This window comes from Thamnophis elegans, chromosome 2, assembly GCF_009769535.1.
Source record: "Thamnophis elegans isolate rThaEle1 chromosome 2, rThaEle1.pri, whole genome shotgun sequence".
Classification (NCBI taxonomy): Eukaryota; Metazoa; Chordata; class Lepidosauria; order Squamata; family Colubridae; genus Thamnophis; species Thamnophis elegans.
The window spans coordinates 83,693,115-83,705,153 of NC_045542.1; the positions used below are offsets into that span (position 1 = coordinate 83,693,115).

The 12,039-nt window shown below is 36.8% G+C and overlaps 1 protein-coding gene across 5 annotated transcripts in view; it reads left to right on the plus strand.

Moving 5' to 3' along the window:
- The window catches only part of RAPGEF6 (Rap guanine nucleotide exchange factor 6), a 148,578-nt gene that overhangs the window by 1,634 nt on the left and 134,905 nt on the right, over positions 1-12,039 (plus strand). The gene's annotated exons all lie outside the window — the stretch shown is intronic.

Here is a 12,039-nt window from a genome sequence, read left to right on the forward strand (position 1 = left end):
CCTCTGTGTAAACTTCATCCATTGGGTTGTAGCATTGGAGTTTTATGATGCCAATATAAATTGTTTGCCAAGTAGATAAATGCAACTTAATAAGTATGGTTTGGTTAAAAATACTAATGGCCAAACAGCAGAAATTTGCATTTAATGTAACTATGTTAGGCAAATTACTAATAAGATTTCATATTTTCTTATTAGAATATTTTTGACAATTTTGAACTTTTGAGTTGTACTAGGTTTTTAGATTATGTGCAAACAAAGTAGAGGGAAAGCTCAGAATGGGAAGATTCAGCTGGCTCCCTGTTATAGTTGACCTCAAGGGAAGCAGTAAGCAAAAAATCTCAGTAAGCAAAAAATCCTAAATAAGATCCTTTTTTGAAAATCTGTTCAAATGGGACACATTAAATACTGATGTTTCCATGTATTCCTGTCCTTAATACTCAACATTCTGATTTTAAAACTTAGCATTAGATTCCTTCTTTTTAATGCTTCTCACTATTTCCAAAATAGTCTTTTTGGAAATGGTACTTTTCCAAAGTACCATTCGGAAAACAAGCAATATATAATCTTGCTTGTTTTGATTTTATCATTCTGGATTTTGAGGATGAATGTTACAGAATTTGAATAAAATACATTTGCATGAAATAATATAAAAGTCCAAACATATATATTTAAACAAATCAAATCAAACCAAGTCAGTTATAATTATAAAAGCCAGAATTAAAACATCAAACTGTATCTTATTGAAGAAATATACTCTTTTGTGAAAGTTATTTGACTTCATGGCATAAGATCAGACAATCTTTGGGTCTTTAAAAGTTGTTGAATTGTCTTTATAGATTTGTTTCTGGTTTAGGTTAATTAACTGACATAAGTAAGAATGTTCTAGGAAATTCTGATTTAACACAAACTAGGTATTTTATATTAAAGAACACTGTGAAGAGAGAAGCACATGGGAATACTCTTCCTGACACATGTTCACCATTTCATATTTTTTTGAGGAAAGGATTATAAAAGATATCTTCCCTAATGTAAATAAAAGTGTAATTTAATCAGTGTTAGTAAGTAGCAGCAATATGCATTGTGATTCATCATTACTGAACCCAGTAATACTTCTGAGAATCAATCCAGATTTGATGTCCCAATATATTTTAAGAAATAGAAAAGTCTGATCTAGATTCCGAGTATGTTGAGACAGACTTTTCACACTTTTTTACCTATATTATATTCTATCAAAATCACTTGTGAAAAAGTTACTTTGAGCAGTTTGCTATCCTAGTTTATTAATTTACTGTTTCAAATAAAAAGGCAGTAGTCATACGTTACTTTGTTAAGAAGGTAAAAATTTCCCCTAGCCAGTCATGAGCTATTTAAACATTTAAAATAGATGTTTTTCAATGTGCAGAAGCCTGAATAAGGCATCTCCTGTTAAAATAACTACCATATATCTTTTGCAAGACTTGGGGGCAGCTGTGTTGAAAGCAATAGTCAGTTGTCTCACATATGCCTGTTCCTGTGTATTGTAAAACACCTCTTTCTAATGGTTTTCAGATCCCTATTGCTTGTAATAAGGTGCACACCCCAGGGCATTTTCTTTCCAACTGGTATCTTAGCCAATTTTAGAGGCATCATTTCAGAGTTTGGGTTTCTATGTGAAAGTATTGGTGTGTGTACTGATAAGGATCAGAGCCATTTTGCCAATATTGGATGGATATCTGTCTTATTGCCTTTGTTTTTAAAATGAATTTCTCCTACAGAATGGAAAAGAACCACAAAAATGAAAATGCTGCTACAGAAATGCCTGTACTTTTCCACTTCTCTATCCTCATCTCACTTTTCAGAAGAAACTAATCATTGCTTAATTTGCTAATCATTAGAAACGTTGCTCAAACGCTACAGAGTGCTTTGCAACATGCAGAAGTGTGCCTAAATTATCCCTTTTATCCTAACAATTAGGATTGTTAAAGCAATTGCATCCTTTCCAAGTTCATGCTGCTGCTTCAGGAGCAAATCTTAGGTGTCATTGTATGCATGTGCATATGGGGTGGGTTCCTGTCAGTTCTAACCTCTTCTATGAAAGAGGTTCCACAAATCTACAGAGCTGTTTAGAACCGGTTCCAGCTCCCTCCCCCTCGCCTATCCGCACCACGCTTGCCCCGTCCGTCGCTCACTGATTGGCTATCTCAATCATCCCACCCACCTCTAGGAGTCCTATCTAAAAATCTTAAAGCTGTCAAGTTTGAACACCCATGGGTTTTTTTTTCTAAAGGGTTAGGGGTGCAAGGGTCTTGTAACTTGACAGCTTTAAGACTTGGGTGCTTCAAATGCCAGTTTCTGAGCCAACATTTTGGTTGCTAAGCAAGAGTGTTAAGTGAGTTTCTACCATGCCCACCCAGTCACATGACTTCCAAGCCACTCCCACCTGGTCACATGGCTGGCAAGCCATTCCCACAAAGCAGGCCCCACCTACAGAAGAGGTTCTAAAAAATTTTGAAACCCACCACTGATGTGCATGTACAGAAACTTAATTTCATTTATAGATGCCCCCATAAGTTCTGAAAGATATATTTCCAATAATTTGTACATTACATTTTTAGTTATGTTTGTAATTGCACTTTATGATTAACCCAGGTACACTAATAGCTAAACTAAATGCTCTTGGACTTACAATAGTTCATTTAATGATTGTTACAATGGCACTGAAAAGAGTGACATTATGACTGTTTTTCACACTTGTGACCATTGCAGAATCCCAATGGTTATGAAAAATTTGGATGCTTGGCAGTTGGTCCATATTTATGATGGTTGCTGTGTCCTGGGATCATGTGATTACCTTTTGCAACCTTCTGATAAGCAAAGTCAACAGGAAAGTCAGATTCACTTAACAACAGCCAGGCTACTAATTTAATAGCGGCAATGATTCACTTAATAACAATGGCAAGAAAAATCAGCAAAACTCACTTAACAAATGTCTCACTTAGCAACATAAATTTTGGGGGTCTATTGTGGTCATATGATTTAGAGAGCTATGCATCTCTAAATGTGCATATACTTCAATACACTTTATATGGATACAAGATAGTTGTGTTCTGCGGCCTTAATAGGATTGCTGGAAAGAAAAAGAAGACCTACAACCAGGAACTTGCACAATGTAAGAAAACTGATAGCAATGTAAAGCAGTCAAGAATGACCATTGTTTTAACAGAATACAATAATAAGACCTTAAATATAATAATTGGAATACCTGTGACACAATAGATAATCCCCTTTTTGTTAACATGAAATTTTGCATAGTCTTAGTAATTTATTGAAACTTTATTAGCAGATCAAATTCAAACATAGGCCATTGTTCTGCACATTTGTTAGAAATATAAGTTGCTTACCTTTTAATTGTTTGAGTTTAATCACACAAAAGTCTACTCAAATTATAATTCAGAAGCTGTCTGAATTAATTAAGACTTAGTTTTTTTTGTTCTCTTGCCTCTCAGTTGCTCCACTAACATGCATTATGGTTAGAGATTCTGGAGACAAGACATTTGATCATAGTATTGCCAATGTAGTGTGATTGTCTCTTCAGTTACTCATTTGTAATATAGTAATGATGGCAGGATGCTGGTGGTTTTGCCTTCTCCCAAACCATTGTTTACTATCGATTTTATCATAGCAAGATGGGTAGGGTGGTTAGTATTAGTATTTCCTTTTGGGTGAAGTGGAGAAAAGATGATGGTTGTTTCTCTGTGATCTATAGTTGGGGGGGAGGGGGGAATATTTATTGAATGTATTTTTTTAATGCTCCCATCATGATCAGTTGGGAAAATGTTTGACTCAAATTAATTTCAAATCAATTTACGACTGTTTGTGGAGGGATTAACAAATGAAATACCATAGTGAATGTGGTCTAAAACTATTCAAGGTTATTTTTTAATATATAATCTATGACATCTTGGTGCTGTAGAACTCTAATAAACATTATTTTGTAGAAATAATGTTTCTGATGCAGCACCAATTTTTAACTATGCAGAAATGCATAAAATCATCCAATGTTAACAGCTCTCTGGTTATTACATCACTGAGTTATTAGATGTGTTATTTGGGATTCTTATTAGTGTTAAAATTGAGGTTCTGCCATTCTCAATAATGGCTGATAGTTCATTTGGAGTACTACAGGTTAGCTATAGTTTTAAAGCCTTAGGTGTAGTGGGTTTAGTTCAGGCTGGCAAAGGGAGCAAAATGTTTTGCTTTCTTCTGTGTGAATAGGTGCAGATCTTTAGAAACATTAGATTTTCTGTCTTGTTGCTGGCGCTCAATCCTTTTGCCCAGAAGCCTTGGGAAAAGCTAATAAAGGTGGCAGGGAAACACTGGAGAAATATTAGGGGTGTTTAATTTTTTTGTTCAGTGCTGCTTTCCTCAGTTGTGCATGATTTTACCTTTGCTCCCATTTTATGGCCCTTAATTGTTTTTGTTTCCCCGATTGCAGATTAATAATACTAATTTTTATATGTTTACTTTGTTTTGGTGCATCCATGTCAGTCTTGAACCCTCCTGGTGATTCCTTTGATTTGTCCTTGTAGTTTTCTTGGGAAGATTTTGGAAGATTTTGCCATTGTCTGCTTCCTAGGGCTGGGAGAGAGTGATTGACTAAGGTCACCTAGCTAGTTTTGTGCCTAAAAGCAGTTTAGAACCAATTTTCCCTTCTTCTAGCTGGTGCCCTAAGCCCTACACTGAACTGGTTATTTATATGTTGATCTAGCCATTCTATAACTTGGTGGAACTATTTTATTTTATTCCCCAAGTCCTTTTTGTGCGGATATTAAAATAATCCAGTATTGCATTTGTAGGACCTCTGTGGGCTCCAGGACTGTATGAGCCTGGTAATTCAGGGAAAAAATGATGGGATAAAAATGGAAAGGGTGAGCCATTGATTTAAAAGCTTATTCCTCAAGAAGGGAGATCTTCTTTTCTACCCCTGTAAGATTTCAGTTTTGATAGGGTTCCCCAACTCCTGGTCTGGCAGCCCCGTACCAGTGCATGTCCTGTTGGGAACTGGGTCGTGCAAGTGGTGGACGAGCATGTGAGTGTATGAAGCTCCATTTTTGTAAGTGGTGGGCATACCTACAAAACCATCCCCTGCCGCCCCCTCTCTGCCCCCTGATGCCGCTACCAGTCCACAGAGCCAGAAGGATTGGGTTAAGGCAAGCTCCAGGAATTGATAGCGGCAACTTCATCAGCTGCCCCAGATGGAGTTCTTTCACCTAAGCCCTCACTCCCCTCCCTCCCCGACTCCAGAACTCAAGCAGGATAGAGCTCTCAGAAAGGCTTTGGCAGGTCTAGGTTGTAATTACCACCCTATGAAATTATTCATTAAGGGGAGGTTACAATTTTAAAACAAAATCAAATTAAAAATTAAACCTAGATTAAAATTAACATCATGACTAATGCTAAAATTAACACTGAAAAACCAGGAAAAGCAAGTTTGATTTTACAGATTTTTTAAAAGGTAAGACTGTCAACACAGCTCCAGATAGTGTACACTGTATAGCTTGGAACCATTATAAGAAAAGTCTCTGTTATATGTGCCAAAATGATGGGTCTGTGGCGGCAAGGACAGATTCAAACAGCAGGTTATAATAACTAGTCAATTTCATAGCATAAGAGGAGATTGTTTAAATAGGAAGACCTAACGTTTAGGGATTTAAAGGTTAATGCGCAGTGCCTTAAACAGTATGCAGTAAGCAACTGTGAAAGCCTTTCAAAACAGGGTTCATATAATCCCTGTACCTTCCACTAATTAGTAGTCTAAAATTAAAGATTCTCTTATATCATGGTTCCTGATTGACTGTATTGCTATATCATGCCAGGGAACAATATGGAAATAGTTTATCATTACTTTCTTCTGAAATCTTTTTCCAGAATTGGTTTCCCATATTCAAGTGCAAATGAGGCTCAGCCTGATTAGCTTCTAAGCCCAGACTACAATATGTTATGATCAGTGGTGGGATTCAATTTTTTTTTACTACCGGTTCTGTGGGCATGGCTTTGTGGGGGTGCCAGGAGAAGGATACTGCAAAATCCCCATTCCTTCCCCACTCTCAACATTTCCGCTACTGGTTCTCTAGAACATGTCAGAACTGGCTGAATACCACTTCTGGTTATGATCTAGCTGCTTTATTTTGTATGAATAGCAACTTCCGGACACTTCCGGAAGCATGATTCAGGATCAGATAAATTCCAGATGTGGTATAACTAAGTCATAACTGACTGTTGTCAAGTCTGACCAGTTGAGGAAAGGGCTTTAACCTAACTGCATAGATCAGTGGCCTGGGTTACAGTTAATAAACTTTGAGTACTATTTTCTGGACATGGCATCAGCTTTCAAGTGAAATTCAAGGTGCTGATAATTATCTATAAAACCCTTTATGTTTGGTAGCAAGGTATCTCCAGGGCCATTTTCATTGTCAGAGATTATTTTATTGTTATTGTTTATATTTATTTATTTGCCACTTATCTACCCACACAACTACTCAAGGCAGCTTGTAATAATAAAAAGAAAGAAAAATGAAAGATGTATAAACAGAAGAGAAATAAAATAATAGAACAATAAAATAAGGACAGAGGAATGCAACAGGAATAAACACATCAATATGATAACCCAAAAGACGGATGGAAGGGAGAGCAAGAGGAGGCTGGCAGATCTTACTTTAGAGGGTAAGATGTTGCAAAGAGCAGGTGCTGCAGCAGAGAAGGCTCTTCTGAATCCCTACAGTTGGAGTTCTTTGATTGACAGGATCAAAAATAGGCCTTCTCCCAGCACAAGTAGGACGTGCTTGTCCTAATGGGACGAGGAGTTCATCAGGTATCCTATACCTATGCCACTAAAGGCTTTAAAGATAATAGCTAACACCTTGAACTACACTCTGAAACAGACGAGATTACTAGTACTCTCATTGATGTATGCTTCAGCAACTCTTTTGGCATGTTGCTGAACTATAACTTTTGTTGTGGCTTGTACCTATTGAGGCTGTGAGGAGTTGGAATCTGAAGCTGAGGTTTGTTAAGTTCCTATTATTTACCATATATGAATACAGTCTTTACTCCACATTTTTTTTCATTATGTTTCTGCCCTTGTTTACAAGGGTGTGGTATCAATTTGAACTAAGGGATTTTTTAAAAAAAATAGTTTGTTGTTTGGAACTACTGTACCTCGCCATGCAAAGAAATGCACAGTGACCTATTTTTAACTTTGTTGAATCACAATCATTTCTTGATGAGTAGGGCTATAAAATAAATCCTAATATGAAAACGTATTTCTTGAGAGGGCTGTGCATATTCCTTTTTGTGTGCAGTTATTTGAGTAAATTGTTCTGATGCAGATTTTAAGAATTATTTGCATTGGGTTTGCAAAGTAGTGCATGAACAAACCAAACCGAGCCACAGTAAGTAAACCTCTTTTCTATAAATTTCAAAATAAAAGGGAATGCAAGCTTCAACAGTTCGGTTGTTGGAGCAGTCTAATGGGAATAAAGCTCAAATTGCATAATATAATCTGGGATATCCTGGGTCTTAAAACCTTTGTTTTTGTTATAACCTGCTAAAATATATTTGCTGGCTTGTTACACATTTATGATTCTTTTGTCCTTTAAAATTATGGAAGAATATTAATGAAATAATTCATATTGCAACTGTTCTTTGTCTAAACCATTATTGTTAATTCTCATTTACTATACAGCCTACCACGCAATCAGATTCTTTAATGATAGACATTTTAAAAAAGGCAGCAATAACATTCTTGCTGACAGCATAACAAAGGGCCTGTTGTTCTGTTGCATAGTTCAGCCAAACAGAAGAAAACATCTGCTTCTTGTTTCCAGAAATAACTGGTATTTGAAGTAGAATTTTTTCAAAGCTTCCAATAACTTTTCCCCATATATTTTGTAGGTGCAATAAGGCTTAGTCCTTGTTTTCGTAAATAAATAAATCTTCCCATTGTTGAATAAATCTGATGTACTTTCTATGCAAAGATAATGTAAATGTCTACCTCTGATGTTGCCTTTCTCTTTTTCACAAAATGTGAAGGAAAATATGGCTTGATAATTTGGGATCTTCTGTTTCTTCCTAGCATATTCCTGCAAGTGCAGGGTCCGCTTTTTGGATCATTAAACACCATTTTGCATGATCAGCTGTGTCTCCAGGATGCAGGCCCATGGCTTGCATATCTTTGTTGATGGTGTCTTGCTATGTCTGTTTTGGGCTCCCGCGAGGTCTCCAGCCACTGACTTCTATTTGATAGGCAGTCTTGGCAACGGTGGAAGGTGCTGCTCTCAGGAAATGTCCATACCAGTGGAGCCGGTCTTCTGTCATCTTCTCTATAATTGGTGCCACACCAAAACATTGTCCCAATGGTGTCATTTGTGATGTGGTCAAGAAGGGAGATGGCCGATATGAAAATATGCTTGAAAATTCAGGATGATTGCCTTTTATTGTTCAACTTTGCCCATTGGGGGAAAAAAGAACTATTATCAGATTTACTTATTTAGGTAATTATTTTCCATGACTAATGAAGTCTGAGAGGTTGTTCAGTTATGGCACAGCTTCATTATGAGCATTGCTATAGCCTTCTGACAATAATTATCCCAATAAGAAACATTGATTGGTTATGTGACAATCGTGTGTTTTAGATGTTCTGAGCAACTGGCTCTGGAGCTTTGTATATGTTCAGAGTGATGGAGGCTCTTTAAATCAGGAATAAAGAATGCATAAATGAAAATTGTTCACTTGTTGAGGTCATTTGTAGAATTTCCCTTACAGAAGCTGTAGATTTGCCTACCAATTATTTAAGGTCCAATTTGTTAGAAGTTGCTCCACGTTTTTGAATCAGTTCCCTTTGTTTTAAGAGGACTGATGTCCTTATTATGGTTTAAAAAGAACCTAAAAAGTTTGGAAATGGCTTAGCACTTTTGTTTTCATTTAAATTGTTTAAATATGTTTTGATGGTAAATATTTTAGCTATATGCCCTCTGAATCTATCAGAAGGGGTAAAATTATCATTTAAAAAAAAATTAAAACTTTCAGTCTGAATTAATTCTAAGATTTACTGTATATCGTACTTTGTGTCAGTATGATATTACATGGGCTCTTGTTCATTGTATTCCTATACATTTTTTGAGCTCGCTTTAATATTTTTGAGATTTCCCCCCCCAAAACAACTAATTTTGTTTTTTAAATACAATTTGACTTATCTTTTAATATAAAATTCAATATTCCAATTATTTAATTGCCTGTGTGTAGTTGTACAAACAGCTTTATAAAGGACCTGGGATAGGGAGATGTTGTTTAATAGTATTGTAGGATATAAGCTGTCCAAGAAAAACTGCCTTTTTCAATTGACTGATGGTGATTTGTTAATTCTGATGATATTGAAATGGCGATTTCGTTGTTTTGGGATTGCATCCAAAAGATGCCTATTACTAATATCTTTGCTTTTTTGCCACAGTTGTTGTATTTTTATTTGCAGGTCTTGGTATTTTGTAAGCTTCTTCAGTTCTTTCTCTTCTCTTCTGCTATCTCTAGCTATTACAACATCCACTATCCAGACTATTGGGCATTCTTATCAACGATTCTTACATCTGGGATATTATGTGGCAGATGCTTGACTGTTTGAATTAAAAATTTCCAGAGCACTTTAGTGTCTTTATTTTCTATTACTTCTGTCTATTTTATGGACACACTAGTTCTTGCTTGCAGGCAAATTGTGTTTCTTGCAGTTATTCCCATGCATCATTGTTTGCTACTTTGCCATGCCATTGTTTATAGTCAGTCTGTGCGATCTTCTTGTAACGGCTAACTAGATGGTCCATTCTTTCTTCAGCTTCCTTGCAGAGGCGGCATTTGCTGTCTCTTGCTGTCTTCTCAATTCTGGCTTTATATGAATTTATTCTTAAGGCTTGGTCTTATGCAGCTGGTATTAGCCTCTCCGTCTCTTCAACTTTCCAGCTCTTAGCCATTCCCATATTTTTTTAATTATCTGATTTGCCTGCTAGTTTGTTCTTTCTTTCTTTCTTTCTTTCTTTCTTTCTTTCTTTCTTTCTTTCTTTCTTTCCTTCCTTCCTTCCTTCCTTCCTTCCTTCCTTCCTTCCTTCCTTCCTTCCTTCCTTTCCTTTCCTTTCCTTTCCTTTCCTTTCCTTTCCTTCCTTCTTTCCTTCCTTCCTTTTTTCTTATTGTCCATGTAATATTTTTGGTCTTTTTTGTTGTCCAGTTTGGTATTTCCAATACTCAGTAAGCTTTTTTAACATCAGCTTCACTGCACCTTCTTCACTGTCTTTCAATGATTCAATGTCCTTTCTTCTTCTTCAGCTCTCTGACGTACTTGCAACATTCCATGCCTTGGTAAGTAGAGTCTGTCAATATTGCTGTGTGAATGAAGGGCATGATTCATTGCCCTTAACTATTCTGGCATTCCTAGCCAGGGCATTTATTTCTAATTGAGTCCGGTCTACTGCTCCAGGTGTGTATCTAATGACTGAAATTGGCCAGGCGTTAATTGCCTTGGTGGTATTTCCGCCACTGAATTTGTGCTTAAGTTTTTCACCCTCATGGTGTATTCACTTCTGACTTTCTTCTTGACATCAGTGGATTTGATGGTGTTACTTGAAGAACATCAAGAGTCTTCAACCAGACTCATGATGTTATTTGTTTGATTGAATGTATTTTGATTCCTTTAGTTTTTGCTATTTTCCCCTTATTGGTGGTGAGGGCGGCATACATGTCTAGTCCAAACTCCATTATAATATCTTGGCTGAACATAAGGACAATATTGAGCAGGGATTTTACTTCAAAGAGTGTTTTTCCATACGGCTTCAGATCGTCCATATAAATGAGGTGAGATAGCCTGATAGATATTTTTGATGTTTGATAGCTATGGACTGACTTGTTCAGTATTGTTCCCAGAGGTATTAGTGCAATGACAAACAACAGTGGTGATAGTGAGAACCCTTGAAAGATTCCTCTCTTGATATTAACCTTTTCCAATCTATTATCATTGACCAACAAGTTTGTTTTGCATCGTGCCATTGATCTTTGCACAAAGCCTTTCATGTTCCTTTTGACTCTTGTTATTCCTAGGCATCTGATTATCCAATCATGTGACGGAGTCCAGTGCAATTGACCATTAATTACCTGGTGCTGCCCTTTTTGTTGAATCAGGTTTTGCCAGATGTTAACCAATCTTCAATTTCATCTTCTTGAAGTATATTGTTAAACTGCTTGGCAATGAATCAGTCAGATATTTCAATCAAAAACCATTCATTTTTATTATTTCTACACTGCCCATTTCACCTACCTGTCATCTTCAGCTGGTGCTGACCAAAAGGGACCAGTTTTCCTGTCCCTTTTGTCCACATTTTCTGCTGCTATTATAGAGTGTCATTTCAGCTTTTTAAAAAATCCTTGTCCAGTTCCTTTATCCAAGCTGCATTCATGTTATATTTCTTTGGGTTGCTCCATAGCTCAGCGGTCCCCAATCTTTGTAGCTTGGTGGCCCAGCTTGAGGGGAGGTTAATTGGGCCATGTGAGCAGTGAGCTAGCATGCATGCGTGTGCAGCTCAACTTGTGTAAGTGGTGGGCAGGTGTGCACACAAATGTGGGTGCAGCGCGACTTGTGCAAATCAAGCTGCATGAGTGTGCATGGGCCAGTTCCGAATAGGCCACAGCCTGGTAGTAGGCTACAGACCAGAAATTGAGGACCTCTGCCATAGCTGCACGTAGAAAGAACTGCACTGTTTTTATTTTGTCAGGTGTTGATTGCAGTCCCTCCATTGAGGGATGGATAGAAACATTATTGATGTGATTAAAATTGGAAATTCTGTCTATAATGAGCAGAACTTCATATCTGCTGATCTGCCAGGCTTTAATTTTTATTTGCTGTTTTTGTCTTGCTTTATTGTTTCTAGGTAATGTTTCTTCATTGAGTACTCTTCTTTTTTTTCAGCTTCTTTTCTTGCATCCATACTAGCTTGCTTGCATCTGATCTTAGCATGTTGATCTTAT